The sequence below is a fragment of the Mobula birostris genome, chromosome 6 (assembly GCF_030028105.1).
Source record: "Mobula birostris isolate sMobBir1 chromosome 6, sMobBir1.hap1, whole genome shotgun sequence".
Lineage (NCBI taxonomy): Eukaryota > Metazoa > Chordata > Chondrichthyes > Myliobatiformes > Myliobatidae > Mobula > Mobula birostris.
Genome location: NC_092375.1, coordinates 21013958 through 21031449, shown reverse-complemented (window position 1 = coordinate 21031449; position 17492 = coordinate 21013958). Strand labels below are relative to the sequence as shown.

Genomic DNA, 17492 nt, shown 5'->3' with positions numbered 1-17492 from the left:
TTGAGGGGCTGAATGGCCTAATCCTGCTTCTATTTCTTATGGCCTTATGGCAGCTGTCACACATGATAGAATGTCTAAAACCAGAGGTTTAGGGAGAGGAATAAAATCATTAAAAGGGATTGAGGAAGATTTGGAACATACTGTTTGAGAAGATGGATGAGCTAGGTACACTCGCACATTTACCAAACGTTTGGACAAGCACTGGAGTGACTAGGGTATAGTAGGCTGTTTAATAAGATCAGCATGAATGGGTGTGGTAAGCTGAAAGGCACATTTCTGTGTTATGTGAGTCTATGACTAATTTGCAGGCAATTATATCAACCAGCAATTTATGAAATCAAACTTCCTGATAAAGCTAGTGGTGAGAGCTAAAGTTTAAATTTTAGCCCAGACTGTGGTTAAAAATGAGGATCAGAGAAGACTTATTACAGTTTGGGATGTGGAGAAGGCTTGGGTTTCCTATGCTGGTCACCCACATTTACACTTGCTAACCAAAGTGACATAACCTCATTTTATTTAGAGCGGTGTGTATGTGTGATTCCAGTAGAGAGAAACAGGTTGCATTTAACGAGGGGTGATGAATAAACCTATTTCAGAAAGCTGTCTGTTCATGTTACAACATCTGGAACAAAATACTTTAACGTGAACACTTATTGTGAACCATTTTAAATGTAAAACTAAAGCAGCCCGTATGAAATGGTCACCATTGCAATTTCTGGCAATCATAATCATTCCTGACATTGCCCCATTAACTCCATCAAAAATGTATCCAGATTGTCGCAATGGTCTTAACCCTTAAATTGCCAAGAACTTTGGCAATCCTGGGATTATTCTGAAGTCGATGATAAGCCTCATGATTTGAATGTTAAAAATTGCATAATTTCTTAACATTAACCTGGGATATCAGAAAAAATCAGATATAAAAAAAATTAGGAATAGTAACAGTTATATATCATTGCAATTCTCCCTCCCCCCGCAACATCCTTTCCAGTCCTGATGAAAGGTCTTGGCACGAAATGTTGGCTGTTTTTCTCCCTCCATAGATGCTATTTAGGGAAAGGAATAAACAGTCGATATTTGGGTCGAGAACTGACCCGATGAAGGGTCTTGATCTCAAATGTCGACTCTTTTATTCTTTTCCATAGATGCTGCCCAAGCTGCTGAATTCCTCCACCATCTTATGTGTGTTGCTCAATTTTTCCAGAATCTTGTGTTTATGATTGCCCAGAAGTTGGACTTCAGGGATACCATCTCGCTAGTCTTCTTTTGCATTATTTATTTATTATTGTAACTTGTTGTAATATCTTTATGTATTGCACTAAACTGTTGCCACAAAACAACAAATCTCAAGACATAAGTCAGAAATAATAAAACCCCATTCTGTTTCTGATTCTTGCTGAGCTAAATCAGTGCAGTGTTAAGCAGCAATACCAAACCAGAAGTAATATAAAAGAACAACATTGGAAGATCTTTGTTTTAAAAGATTGGTAATGTGATTTGTTCCCCAATAAGAAAAACTGAACTGTGCTTTTCGCATATGGCAGATGCATCCCTGAAGGTTATTTGCCTGCTTACTTATGATAAATAGATCAGAGCTTTTAAAGAGACCTGCCCACGACAATGTGTAACATTTGTTTGCCTGTGAAAGACCTCTCTAACAGAGTGGGCCAATCATGCTCTGACACTACAGGTGATCTTGAGCCTGATCAGGAGCCATCAGGGTTAGTGTTCAAGGGTTCTGTGAGCTGTAGGTAGCAATGCTGGTGGTAAGCTGGGGTGGAAAAAGCACTTTTATTTATCTGTAGTTGAGTACACTGTGCATAATATTTGGCTTGATTCATTTGAGTTATCGACAAATGTCCTAACTTTCCACTCAATTTCTGGGCAGCGTAGCAGTTAGTGCAATGCTTTACAGTGTGTCAGCTGTAAGATCAGGCTTCATTTCCCAGTGCTGTCTGCAAGGAGATTGTATATTCTCCTCGTGATCGCATGTGTTTCCTCTGGGTGCTCCAGTTCCCTCTGGGTGCTCCAGTTTCCTCCCACATTCCAAAGAAGTGCAGTTAGGATTATTAAGATATGGGCATGTTATGCTGGCACCAAAAGAGTGGCAATACTTGCAGGCTGCCTGACACAATCCTTGTTGATTTGATTTTATGCCAACAATGCTCTTCACTGTATGTTTGATGTGTATGTGATAAACAAAGCTAATCCTTAACGTGAGCTATAGCCCTTGATGATGCCCAGTCCAGTTTCTTGAAGGGCTGAGTTTCAACAGAAAGTGGGTGCAAATACTTGACAACGGACACAAAAATGCTTTCATTTACGAGTTATACATAAAAAATGGTGCAGATGGATTTACGATTTCTAGGCAAATGCACTGAAAGTAAAAGTAACTATTAAGTCTTTATTTATTTTATCTTTACTTCTGCTATGTTGCCTTTTGTTCCTTCCTGTTCTCATTTCCTTCCTCATTTTTCATCTTATTTAACACAACTTCATAAATATACACTTTATGTCCTATTCATTTTGGAAAGGTATATTCACAGCTTTTACCTAATCTACGGCATTCTACCTGAAAATACTTGTTCCGCTCTCCTAGCCAGGATTACTCAAAGTTCAAAATAAATTTACTATCAAAGTATATATAATGTTGAGATTCATTTTCATGCAGGCACCCACAGGAACGAGAAAGGAGGCCAACTCCCCCATCAAGACAGCACTCCATTGGCCCCCTGAAGGGCGGAGGACACACGGGAGACCAAAGACAACTTGGCACCATACATTAGAGGCAGAAGTGAGGACCCTGAACCATACTTGGGCACAATAGAGAAGATGGCCAAGGTTGGACAGACATGGAGGATCTTCGTTGCTGCCCTAAACACCAGTGGATTAATGGGCAGTAAGCAAATAAGTACAAACAGGAAAATAAAGAAATACAATAGACTCCAGGAGAAAAACACACACATAACAAAGATTGACAAATATCCAATGCACAAAAGGGGACAAGTCATGTAAATTATAAAAAAGTAAACAAATAATACTGGGAACATGAGCTCCAGAGTCCTTAAAAACGAGTGCACAGGTTGTGCAGTCAGTTCAGCGCCGAGGAAAGTGATGCCCTCCATGCTAGTCTAGGTTGTAGGGTTATCTGTTCAATGGGTCAAGTACAGGCTATTCCTGAACCTGGTGGTCTGGGACTCAAGATTCCTGCACCTCCTGCCTAATGGAAGAGAGAGAGATGAGTCAGGTAGATGGGCTGGAGTCAGGTGGGGGATCTTGACTGGCATGGAGTACTGAAGCTGGCCACTGGCTCGTTTTCCGCTCTCAGGCCTCGATCCCTTAACCTAGCCTGAAGTCCACCCAGGGCCCTCTCTTCTGGTGATGGCTGACCTTCGTTAGCATCAAGGTGCCACACCTGCATTCCTGAGAGTCAAGTTCATTGAATCCCTCAGGAGATTTTAAAATTGCTAATTTGTTTAGACAGTTCAAAAGCACATTTCTTAAAGAGTAATTACAGGCTGCAGATTACAGCAATCATAATTCAGAGGAATATCTAGGAATTTTGGAAATTGCTGACATAAACACCACCATAGATTGCCAGCTCCATTTTGGGAAGCTCAGTGGATAACAAGCTCCAAGTGGCTGCAACCCATATTAACACTCTATCGTTGGCACAGAAACAACGTTTAGACTTTTATCTGTTTTGTTCACAAGTCAAGATTGTTATTCACTTTTGTATGAAAGAAGTCAGGGGCAAATCTAATCTGCTAGAAAATGTGCAGTTTGGAATAAGACTGGGGATAGACTGATGGAATGCATTCGGTGTAGACTTTAATAAGTCAACATAAATTGTTGCTAAAGTTAGTGTGAGTTGTTACTGAAGTTAGTGTGCCACCAGTTGGTGGTGGGAAGATAATTCACATTGGCCTTCCACTATGGAGGAAGTCTGACTGGGACACAGATGCAGCGTGATCAGATCAATGGGATAACATTATTTATTTATTTAGCGATCCCGCGCAGAACACTGTCTGACCCAATGAACCTCACCACACAGCAACCCACTTATTTAACCCTGACCTAACCACAGAACGAATTACAATGACCAGTCAACCTACTAACTGGTACGTCTTTGGAATATCGGAGGAAACCGGAGCACCTGGAAGAAACCGACGCATTCAGAGGGAAGACGTAGAAACTCCCTTCAGACGGTGTTGGAATTAAACTTCGAACTCTGACACCCCAAGCTGTAATAATGTCGCACTAACTGCTAGTCATTATTTTTATTATTCATTGTTTTTATTCTTTAGTATAGTTTTTTTTTATTGTTTTCATTTTTATTATTTACTGTAGTATCAGTTTAATTCCCCAGAAACAATCTGAGATCATCAGCAAATTTCCTTAATAAACAAGAGAAAAAGCTTGAATGCAATCACTCTATTAATGCCCCTTATCATTTTGTAAACCTCTATAAGATCTCCCTCATTCTCCCGTGCTCCAGTGAACCTATTCAACCTTCCCTATAATTCAGGTTCTCAAGTCCTGGCAACATCAATGTAAATTTTCTCTGCACTCTTTCAGGCTTATTTATATATTTCCTGTAGGTAGGTGACCAAAACTGCACACAATACTCCAAATTTCCTCCATTTGTTTACATGAATGTCTGCCCTTTTAATGAATAACAAGAGGTTTTCCTTTTAATTCATTATTTTCATCCTATTCTCCCCATGAAATCAAACCTATATATACTGGTCAAAATGTCAACCAGCATGTGGTGATTTCAACTCCTAAAAGAAATTTAAAGTGGCATGTTCATAAACCAGGTGCAGGCGGAAGACCAGGTTGGAATAGACTAGATGAGCTGAAGGGGCTGTCTCTGTGCTGAAGTGCCCTATGACTCTGAGATGTTGAGCCATTTGCCAGATATTCTAGTTTACACTTACCTGGGATATCCATTACTTTATTCGTTCCTCAAAGTCAGTGTATTACTGTAGTGTTATATGCTACTGGATACTATGGAACCACCACCTATTCTAACTGCCATAATATTGTAACGACAGGCATTTATACACTTACTAGTATTCCCTGGTTTTATGTTTGAAGTGCTTTTTTAAAAATGCTGAGCAGAGGTAATCTGGGAATAGACATTTCACAGCAGAAATCCCTTCCTTGATGTCATACGATTCCATTTCAAGTGACATCATGAATGAAGGACTGGCCAACCCCCATTCATGATGCCGCTGGAGAAGAGCTTTGTGATGCTACTGAGAAGCTAGGCCCAATTGTGGCATTGGCCTTCCTGTGAGAGATAGCAAGGAGCTTTAAAAACAAGATCTCTGAACCTCAGTATGGTAATGACAGTTTGCTGCATCACTAAAGGTGCTGAGTTTGGATTGGAAGGAAGAGGGAACTTCTCCCTACAATTCTGCCAACATCCATACTAAAACCAATGTCATAAAGCTCTAAAGCAGACACAAAGTAACAAATAGTTTTGAATAACCAAAAGTTATAAATGGTGTTATATTAACATCAATCTCTTTCTTATTGCACCACAGACAGTATCGGGGGAGGGCAGATTCGGCTGTTTGCTATCATGTGATTTAATGCCGCGTAGTGCATCCTTGCACAGATGTTGAGCAGCTTCTCCTTTGCTCTATAAATTCCCATCATACTCTTTTACTTTTCACTTTGATTTACATTCTGCTTGTACAGGTGCGTATCGACAGAATCTCCACAACTCCCTTCAAAGCAGGTTCGAGGTAGTGGGCTTAGACCTTAAACTTATAAATGTGCATGCTGCAAAATAATTTGGTACACGTTTCAAGAAGTAACCCTGTTCAGTTAGCATTCACGGCTTGGATTTGGATTAGGCTGGCTGTACAATCAGAAGCATTGCGAGAGGTAGGCTATGTGCCCACATGGTACTTTCTATGGGTCTCCTCCACGGCAAACTGGAGAGAGAGCAATACCATCTCTAGAGGGCCACAGAAAAGGATTGAATTGCCAGCGACTTCATCACCTACAACTCCCTTTGTTAAGTCATGGAAGAGAGTGAATTGTTTGTTGTGGACCTGAAACGGGTGAGCAGGAAAGCGAGAGAAGACAATTGAACACAGACAGAACGCGTGCTGTGGACTTCATGCAGAGATTCAAAAAAAAAACTGCAGACTCTGCGAATCTGAAATAGTAAACAAAATTCTGGAGATATTCAACAAGTCAGGGAGTATCTGTGGAGAGAAAATCGGAGTTAAAGTTTGTTTTATTTTTTTAGAGATACAGCACAGTAACAGGTCCGTCCAGCTCAACGAGCCCACGCTACCCAATTACACCCATGTGACTCATTATCCTACTAACCGGTACATCTATGGAATATGGGAAGAAACCAGAGCACCCAGAGAAAACCCAAGCGGTTGTGGGGAGAACTCCTTACAGTCTGTGGCAGGAATTGAACCGGGGTCACTTAGGTAGATGCCCTTCTGTCAGAACTGGGGAAATCTAGAAAAGAATCTCATTTCCAGTTGCAGAGAAGGGGAAGGTCTGGAGAGAACAAAGGGATTACATGTAACAGGGTAGAGGTCAGGACAAAATGAATGACATGCAGTACATTGATGTTAGTTGAGAGAGAGTGATGAATAGGAGGCATTAATGCCGAGTGCTCTCCACACCTTCCCCTTCTCTGCAACTGGAAGTGAGCTTGCTTTCTGGATTTCCTCACGGTGCCACAGTGGTGGAGTGGTTAGCACAACACTACTACAGCTAAGGATATCAGAGTTTTGAGTTCAATTCTGGCGTCCTCTGTAAGAAAGTTTGTAGGTTCTTCCTCTGTGCACGTGGGTTTCCTCCAGATGCTCCGGTTTCCTCCCACAGACCAACGACATACCGGCTAGTAGGTTAATTTGTCATTGTAAATTGACCTATGATCCGGCTGGGGGTTAAACCGGTGGGTTGCTGGGTGCTGTGGCTCGTTGGACCAGAGGGGTCTGTTCTATGCTGTGTCTCTAAATAAATAAATAATAAGGATCTTGTCTCCATAGTCAGGAGTGTTTTAAAGAGGCCTTCAGTATCCCCTTTAAAGGAAAGCTGATTAGGCCACAAAGTTTTCTCTGAATGTAGTCAGCTGGGCACCAGCTATGGGCAGGACAAGCCAACTTTATAAAGGAGGCATTGGGCCTGTTAATCAAAGGGTCTGATGCTTGACTATTCCAACGCACTCCTGGTCAAACATTCAAACCTTATCCAAAATCACATTTTCCTTTTCACTCTGCATTGTTTAACTGCATTGACTCTCAATTAAGTTACATTGTAAAGTGCTTATGCTTCTTTCAAAACAATTCATGCTTTCCCTGTCTCCCCTTCAGTTCCAAAAGCTCGCAATCCCCACTCTTCTTATTCAGACCAATAATCATTCCACCATTGCCATCTCTTCTGCTGGCAGTGCCCTACACTGGACCTTCCTTGCCAATCTCTATGATTTGCTTCCTTTCCATGGTAAACCATATATATGTTGTAACTGGGTTACCTGTCTGGACGCGCCCCTCTGCTGACTGCCCCTGTGGCTCCTCCCACAGACCCCTGAATAAAGGTGATTTTGCCTTGCCCCTCCCCCTCAGTCCAGGGGCAGACACTCAGCACGGAGATCGTATTGTACAGCCAATAAAAGCCTTTCAGTATTTTACCCAACTTCAGTCTTTTGGAGTTATTGAAGGTGCTTCACTTTCTTTTAAGATGTTTTGTTATACATGCTCCTTTAACCCAGGCTTTGCCCATCTGGGCTAATACTTCCTTTGCAGAATGCCGCATATCGTTTGATAATGCTCCCATGATGACCCACGATACATTTGGCTACTTTAGAAGCATGGGTGAGGAATTCCGATGTTTTTATCCACTGTCTGACAGAGGTTGGTTGATTTGTTCTGACAGCTCACTCCTGTGTTTTCAGTGCAGGTCCCCTGTACAGGCAACACCCACACAGCAACTGTGATATTGAATAACATGCAGCATACCATTGACCCCCACTTTCACACAGGCCTACAGTACAAACAAGACTGGTGAAATAATGTTGGACTTAAACACTGACATAATCTTGGCTGCAGAGCTGAGGCCTGATTCTGCATTAATTAAAGGGTCTGCTGCCAGGGAGTCTGAAGACTCTATCTCCCTCCAGCCAAGCTCCTTCTCTTAACTTTTCAGCTTTATCGCCTTCCCTCTGTAGCAGATAATTCTAACCAAAGCAATTGCCATTGCTGGCAGCCCTCACAGATTTATTTTGCTTGTATGATGCACCCTCAGCTCCAATAATGATTGTTCCAAAAGTCAAAGCTATGTATTTGATGCTTTCTTGGCAATTAGTAAACATACAATCTTGAACTGATGAAACTTCAGCATACTTAAGTGTATCTAAGCAAAATCAAGCAGTCAACAAAAGATACAACATCCTTCAGCCTCCAGCTGCAAACTGCTCTGAACAAAGCTCAAATATGTAACTTGTTCCCTTCGCTTTTACCAGACCCCCACTCACGTGACCAGCTACCATAATAAACATATTAATACAGAATACAGTTAGAATCGGTTTAATATCACCAGCATATGTCGTGAAATTTGTTAACTTAGCAGCAATATTTTGCAGTACATGATAAATATAGAAAAAAACAGAATTACAGTAATTATACACTGTATATGTATATTAAGTAGTTAAAATAAGTAGTGTAAAAAACATAAATTAAAAAAAAAGTAGTGAGGTTCATGGGTTCAGTGTCCATTTAGAAATCAAATGGCAGAGGGGAAGAAGCTGTTCCTGAATCACTGAGTGTGTGTCTTCAGGCTTCTGTACCTTCCTCCTGATGGTAACAGTGAGGAGAGGGCATGCCCTGGGTGGTGGGGGTCCTTAATAATGGACACCACCTGCCTGAAGCACTGCCCCTTGTCTTGGATACTACAGAGGCTTATACCCATGATGGAGCTGATTAATGTTACAACTTTGTGCATATTTCAAATCTGTGTAGTAGCCGCTCCCACTACCACCCCATCCACCCCCCATACCAGTGATGCAGCCAGTCCAAACGCTCTCCATGGTATATCGTTAGAAGTTTTCGTGTGTTCCAGGTGCCAAACCAAATCTTCTCAAACTCTGAATTAAATATAGTCACTATCTTGCCTTCCTTATAACTGCGTCAATATGTTGCGTCAAGGTTAGGTCCTCAAAGATATTGACACCCAAGGATTTGAAATTGCTCACTCTCTCCACTTCTGATCTCACTATCAGGATTGGTTTGTGTTCCCTTGTTCCACCCTTTCTGAAGTCCATAATCAGCTCTTTGGTCTTATTAATGTTGAGTCCAAGGTTGTTGCTGCAACATCACTCAACTAGCTGGTGTGTCTCGCTCCTGACTGCTCTCTCATCGCCGTCTGAGATTCTGCCAACAATGCTTGTATCATTGACACATTTATAGATGGCATTTGAGCCGTGCCTAGCCATACAGTCATGGGTGTAAAGAGAGTACAGCAGTGGGAAATGCAGATAGAGAACAGATGCACGGCTCCTAAACCCTCTTATCCTCTTTCTTGTTGATATCTCAGGAGATCCAGAAAGCCCTTCCATCCCGCCACCTCAAATCTTTTGCTGATCCTCTTTTTGACCTTCCTCTAGTCTTCTGATCTTTTTCCCCTCTTCCTATTGACCTTCTTTTCCTTCAGCCCACTAATGTTTCCTTCTCAATCTTACAGCTCTGCCATACCTATTCCTCCACTGATTTCCCTTACCTGGTCTTCCCCAATGATCGGAATCCCTGGTCCCCTATTCTGCTCCTCAGCTCATTTCCTTCACCACCTCAGAAAAGGCCGAAAATTGGAGAGAAGGGTTGTTGAGGCCAAATTTGGAGTATTGTGTGCCATTCTGCTTACCTACCTCAGGAAAGATATCAATGAGGTTAAAATAGAGTATAGAAAATTTACAAGAATGTTACCAGGACTTGAAAACCTGAGCTATAGGGAAAGGTTGAATAGTTAATTCCTTGGAGTGTAGGAGAATGAGGGGAGATGTGATTGAGGCATATAAAATTATGTGGGGTATAGATAGGGTAAATGCAAGCAGGCTTTTTCCACTGAGATTGGGTGAGACCAGAACTAGAGGTCATTGGAGTGCAAGGTGAAATACTTGAAGGGAATCTGAAGCGGACCTTCTTCACTCAAAGTGTAGAACAGGTGTGGAATGAGCCGCCAGCAGGAAAGGTAAATGTGGGCTCAATCGCAACATTTAAGAGAAATTTGGATAAGTAAATCGATGAGAAGGGTGTGGAGAGATATAGTCCAGGCATAAGTCAATAGGATCAGGTAGACTATGTGACTCAAAAGGCCTGTTTCTGTGCTGTAGTGCTGTATGAATTTAAAAGTATTCATACAAATATGTATGTGTAAGGCTTGTCTGCTATATGCAACACCTTAGCTTCATACAGTGTACTAGTACTGGGCATCCTACATAGTTGAATGCCAATGTGCACACATTAATTTCCTATCCCACTATATAATTTTCTTGATACTGTTATTGCTTCAGATTGCAGCACAGGATATCCCTTTTAGTTCACCTACCAACATATTGGGCGACACACATCTGGTTCAGAATCAGTTTGCGAATACACCTGCCATATTAAGCACTTTAACAGCAATTTATCACCAGTAACATAGACACATGTTTATTAAACCTCCAAGCAATGACCTTGAATACAGGACGTAGTCCACATTTTTAAAACAGTTCTATGTGCAATAACTAAAATTAAACACTTATACAGGTACAATTGTCTAAGTGTGCAGAGTCTCACGAAAAGTCAATAATATTTTACCCGTGTTAGTCAGTGCTTCAGTGACTCATTGTCATAGCACAGCAGTGCAACACTTTGCATACTGTGCTTCCACAGAGCAAGTACTAAACTACAAAAAGAGAAGCCGTAACTCAGTAAACCTGACAGACAGCAAATTAAATTCAATTTAAAATTCTGCTGGAATGGCTGACCTGTAACCAGAATGGAGCTAAAATTATCTTCCGGCACTGACTAAATCACGTTCGAAGGGTTTTGTATTGGTCACCAACACATCAAACAATGGCAAAATGTTTATATTAAATTCTGTCAAAAGGTGAACAAGATAATCCCAAGTCAAAAAAAGCATGTGGTTTGAAAAAATACTTGAGCAATCTAGAGAAGAAATTGGAGTTTTTTCTATTGAAACTCATAAATTATCAAACAATAACAAAAAGGGGTACACTTCATTTTTCCTTGCTTTCGTATTTCCAATCAGAGCACTCTCTATTGACACTAGTCAAAAACTGATATTGACAAAAGCCTGTCTTGTTTATCAGGAACGTAACTATTTCACAGTGCAAATGGATGAGAATAAATGGATTTCACATAATTTTGTGCAGCACAAGAGTTTACATGTAGCCTTTCTATCAGACTGATTCCTCACAAAAGCAATGTTCAAACATGGCCTATGCAACCCCCATTGGAGGCTGTCCCCAGCTGCTACCATCAATGTTATGGGCCAATCAGAGAAGCCAGCCGATAAAGTCGTGCACCAGATGGCAGCCAGTCAACAATGAGAGAGACTGGAGAATGAGACAATGGGAGGGAAAATTCATAAAAATTCTGTACCAAGAAAATATGGCGTCACCAGATTTGTGAGGGTGATCTCACAAAGCTAATTATTGCTTTAAGTGTGTGCACGTGCCACACACACACATATCCCTGTGCATCTTCCAATATTTCCATACAGAATTGTTCCTCCACCTCTCCAGCATAATCCCATAATCAACACACAGACTAAACTTACGGTTGCTTCATATCATCCAGTAAGGCAGGATCAACTAGGAATAAGAGATCACAAGCAAGATGAGAAGTACTGCCACATAGGAGTTACAATCTACAGAAAGAGCCCTTTACTAGCTTGATCACAGTATAGTCATATAGTCATTTTGGAAGAAGTATGGGAAATATCCAGTGAGTTTTTGAGCTGGTCCTGTAAAGAGTCCCATTGTGAGCCATAGACCTTCAAGAGGTATCTAAATATAGAACTCAACAAGATGTGTTCACTTTTATTACCTACCAGATGAAGGTTATTTTATGGACCCAGGAGCTCCGCTTCATGTCACAAAGATTTTAAACATCCATTGCATAATGGCTGACATCATTAGCTGCCTGTCAAATGCTAGGAAAACATCAGATTCAGTCCATGTGGACCCCAACTAAAAACATTCAGTACAATGATATACTTTAAAAATTACCACAGATGAAATTTATCATTGGAAATACTGAACACTGTGCTACCTATCCAGTCTCTGCATAAGTATCTCCAGCATTTATTACTGCCCTCCTATTGTAAATATTGCAAATCCATGACAGCATCTACAGTTACTTTATTCACTTGTATTCTCTCTGATTCACATGCCGAGTCTTGGCCATGCAGTTTATTTACAAAGTAAACAGTACAGACGTGTCCCACTGTTCACAATTTATTGATTATTGCAATGTTGTGCAGGTACAATTGACTCAATAAGTTGAGCCTGAGAGTACCCAAACCATATGGACCAGGTATATCCCAGATTTTATGTCTGAGTGGAAAGATTTCCCTTTCAGTCAAATGTGAAGACCCTCATAGTCAATCTGTATCTACTCTTAACATGCATCATTTCTAGCCCTGATTGTGGGATTGCAATTAGTAGCTGTTATACTTGCTGGCATTCGTTTCCCTAATGTATAGGTGTGAATAGTAAATATATTCAGATTCAGATCTATTTATCACGTGTACATCGAAACATACAGCGAAATGCGTTGCTTTGTGTTAACAAACAACGCACCCAAGTACGCACTGGGGCAGGCCACAAATGTCGCCACACATTCTGGCGCCAACATAGTATGCCCACAGTATTCAGCAGAGCAACACAAGCAGTGGCAACAACAACAAAACTAAACAAGGCAGCAGTAGCAAAACAAACCCCTTTCCCACCCTCCACCTACGCTCTCCCCAACTCACACACGCAGTCAGGCCTTCAACCCCAGGACAGGGTGCCTCCAGACCCCCAGTCCTTGGCCCTAGACTTTGAGACATGTCCAAACTAGTCTCCTGGCTGAAGGCAGTTCCTCCTGCGATACCTAGAAACTCAATCCAGGAAATTTCATATGACATTACACACAGTCAGTGCCTTTACCCAAGAAGTTATAAAAGAATTTTCTGCTGAAGTACTCAAAGCAAGCATTCTTTCCCACAGTGTAAAACTCCAGGAAAGCTCAGTGTCAAATTACACAAAGATAATGTTGACTTCTGTGTAAAATGTCTATTGATTGCTGACTTCAACAAAAATAAAAGCCAGGAGAAATGTACTTCAATCAAATTTTTTAAAAATTGCAGAGGTTGGAAATCTGAAATTAAAATAGAAAATGTTGAAAATATTCCGAAAGCCAGTCAGCATCTGTAGAGATATCCATTGGGTGCTACATTGAGATCACCCATTTTGTAAGATCGTGCAAGGTCAAAGTGACCCCACGAAGATAACAGTCATAGAGAACAGTCAAAAAGCAACTGTGACATAGGAGGCCGAGTGGATCATCCTTGCCACACCAGTGATAAATGGCAAGGTAGCCATCTAGAAAGAAAAAGGGAGTAGCCAGCGAGTACAAGATTCCTCTTTGACCATTCTTCTCAAAAACAAGTACACCATTTTTGGCTACTTTTTGGGGGGGTGAATGCCATGTTTCTGGCACCATTGTTGGCCCAAAGCTGAGCGGGAAAGGACTTTACTGATAGGGGTCTCGATAGTCAGGGAGACTTTGTGGCAACAAGATTGTGTGCTGCCTCCCTGGTGCACACTTCAAGATGTCACAGAGCAGTTACAAAACAATTTCAGAGAAAGGATGAGTAGCCAGTAGTCACTGTGCATGTTGGTACAGGTGACATGGGCAGGGAAAGGGATTAGCTCCTACAGAATGAATATAGGGAGTTAGGGAGAAGTTATAAAGCAGGACCTCAAGGGTAGTAACCTCCAGATTGCTTCAAGTGTCATGTGTGAGGGAGGGTAAGAATGGGAGCGTATGGCAAAAGAACTCATGGCACAAATGTTTATGAGGCAGTCGCTGGTTCAGATATTTTGACATAACTCGTAAGGAAAAAAAGAGTAACCAAAGAGAGTATAGGGACGTCTTTGTATGCAACTGCAGAAGATGGGCAAGGTCCTCAATGAATATTTCTACCCTGTTTTATTCGTGGAGAAAGCTATGAGGACTTTGGAACTTGGAAATGTAAATGGGGAGGTGTTGGGAGATAGTCTACATTACAGTAGAAAAGGATCTGGTTGTCTTACAAGGTATGAAAATAGACAAACCTTCAGGGCCTGACCAGGTTTATCCAAGAATACTGTGGGAAGCTAGAGAAGAAATTGCCTTGCTGAGATACTTACGTTATCGTGAGGTGTTGGTAGAATGGAGAGCAACAAATGTCATGTGTTTATTTACAAAGGCCAGCAAAGTAAAACCTAGGAACTGCAGACCAATAGGTCTAACAGCTATAGTAGGTAAGTTACTAGAGAGGATTGTGAGGGATAAGATATCTGTACATCTGGGAATTTTGACTAGGGATAGTCAGCATGATTTTGTGGCTGGAAGTTCATTTATTATAAACTTGATTGAGCTTTTTGATGAGGTGACAAAACAGTTGATGAGGACAGGGTGGTAAGTGTGGTTTCCTATTGAGTTCAGAAGGGCCTCTGATAAGGTCCCACACAGCAGACCGCTGTGGAAGGTTAGATCACATGGAATCCAGAGGGAGCTGACTAACTGGACGGTGGAAAGCAGCAGGTGAAGGTAGAAGATTGCTTCTCAGACTGGAGGCCTGTTAATGGTGTGCATCATGAGTCAAGGTCCATTGTTGTTTGTCACCTAGATCACTGATTTGGATGTACAAAACATGGTTAATAAGTCTGTGGAGGATACTAAAATAGTTGGCATAGTGAATAATGAAGAAGCTTATCAGAAATTACAGGGGGAAGGTCTTGAGTCACTGAGTAAGCTGGTCAAGGAATGGCAGGTGGAGTTTAATTTGGATAAGTACCATGGGTGCACCTTGAAAAAGTACATCAAGGTAGGGCTTTCACAGTGAATAGCAAGGCCTTGGGGAGTTTGGTAAAACAGAGGCACCTTGGAGTACATGCTTCTCTGAAAGTGGAGTCACAGGTAGACATGGTGGTGAAGAAGTCTTTTGGCACGCTGACTGTCATCAATCAGGGCATTGGATATAAAAGCTGTAAGACCATGATGTAGTTTTACAGGACATTGGTGAGGCCACACTTGGAGTATTGTGTCCAATTCTGGTTGCCCTAATCTAAAGAAAGATGTTATTAAATTGGAAAGAATGTAGAAAAGATTTGTAAGACTACCACTAGGAGTTGAGGATCTGAATTATAGGGAAAGGTTGGACAGGCTGGGACTTCATGCGTTAGAGTGTAGGAGATCAAGAAGTGATCTTATAGAGGTGCATATCAAGAGGGGCATAGATAGGGTGAATGCATTTAGGTTTTTTCCCAGGATGGGGGAATCGAGAACTAGGGGCCAAAGATTTAAGGTGAAAGGGAAAAAGATATAAGAGGAATGTGAGGAGCAAATTTTACACAAAAGCGAGTATCTACATGGAATCAGCTGCTAGAGGAATTGGTTGAGATACAATAATAACTTCTAAAAGATAATTGGACAGGTACATGGATTGAAAAGATTTAGAAGGTTATGGACAAAACGCTGGCAAACTAGTTTAGATGAGGCATCTTGGTTGGCATGGAACAGTTGAGCAGATGACCTCTTCATGCTGCATGACTCTTGTTACAGCCTAATCCCACCTCCCAGTTCCTGGGATGTGGCTTTGAAGATTAAAACAACCAACTGGTCATTCTGTTCCTTTTCATAGAGTGCTAAACCTCCATCAACTTTGAGCAAAAGCATCAACACATCGCACAAACTAAACACCACCCCATGACTCTATCTATACTTCTCATTGCCACAGTAGATCAGCCAGGATAATCAAGGACCCCATGCACCCCGGACAATCTCTTTCTCCCCTCTTTCATTAAGAAAAAGACACAAAAGTCTGAAAACACATACCACCAGGCTCAAGGACAGCTTCTAAGACTAATTAAGATTATTGAATCCATAAGATGGATTCTTGACCTCACAATCTGCCTCGTTATGATCTTGCACCTTATTACCTATCTGCACTGTACTTTTTTCTCTGTAGTTGTTACACTTTATTCTGCACTGTATGATTTTTTACCTTGTACTACTTAAATGCACTGTGTCATGAACCAATTTATGTGAACAGTATGCAAGACAAGCTTTACAGTATACATCGGCGCATGTGACAACAGTAAACCAATTCCAATAACCAACAAATCAAAGATATAAAGATTCAAGTACATTTATTATCAAAGTGTACAACCCTGAAATTCATCTTCCTGCAGACAGCCATGAAACAAAGGAACACCATGGAACCGGTTCAAAGAAAACATCAAACACCCCACATGCAAAAAAAGGAACAAATTGCACAGAGTATTTAAACACCAAACCACAGAGTCCTTAAAACAGTCTAGGAATGTTCACAACCACAAACCCATCCCTTACCCCTTCTCCCCAAGCTATTGACCTCTCTGTAGCAAATTATTCCTAACCACACCTTTCATAACTTTTATGTAGCTCAGTTATTACAGGGGAAGCAAGCCCAGACTGACTAATCTTTCCTCAAAGCAATAATCTCCAACCCAGAAAATCTCCTATGCACTCAGTTATCTTTTAATCCAGGAAACAGCGACTTCTTTTAAAACATTCTTTAGACTTGTTGCAATTTGGATGATTGTAACTAGTATAAGGAGCAAACTCTGATGAGTGATTGAAGAGCTACTGTAGGCTTTATTTTCTAAAGGTGCAGGTAACCATAATGCCCTAAAATTGATGCAGCTTCATAATGGCCATTTAAAAGCAGATTTTAAGTGGAAATTTTGGCTTCATGCTCAACAATTTCTGATGACACATAGCCTTTGATTCTGAAAAGGAACTGAACATTGATAGGGTCATGACAAATGCATTATGCAGTTAAGAGCAAGCTGCTGTGTTATTGTATAATCAGAAAACAGGGAGTGCTTCTGTGAGCATTTGGGCTGACTTACTGCAGCCTAACTCATATGGCTGACAATAGACCCAAAGGCTGAGTAAGAATCAGTTTGAGGAAGAGGAAGTGGTGTCGGAAATGAGATTAGACCTGATCCAAGTGTTAAGCTCTGATAACCCATCTGTGCAAAGAACTGCTTTAATTTAAAGAGCAATTAACCTTCGCCGGACTGGCTCAAGCAGAATACAAAACAAAATAAGTGAGCAAGAGAGAGAGAGAGAGCGAAAGGAAAAGATTAACAAACGCTGATTATGCAAGAGCCTATTGAGGTCCCTCAGGACTGCCCTTTGCTTGATTGCACTGTG

The 17492-nt window shown here is 41.2% G+C and overlaps 1 protein-coding gene across 11 annotated transcripts in view; it reads right to left on the bottom strand.

Moving 5' to 3' along the window:
* The window catches only part of erg (ETS transcription factor ERG), a 301661-nt gene that overhangs the window by 111652 nt on the left and 172517 nt on the right, over nt 1-17492 (bottom strand). The gene's annotated exons all lie outside the window — the stretch shown is intronic.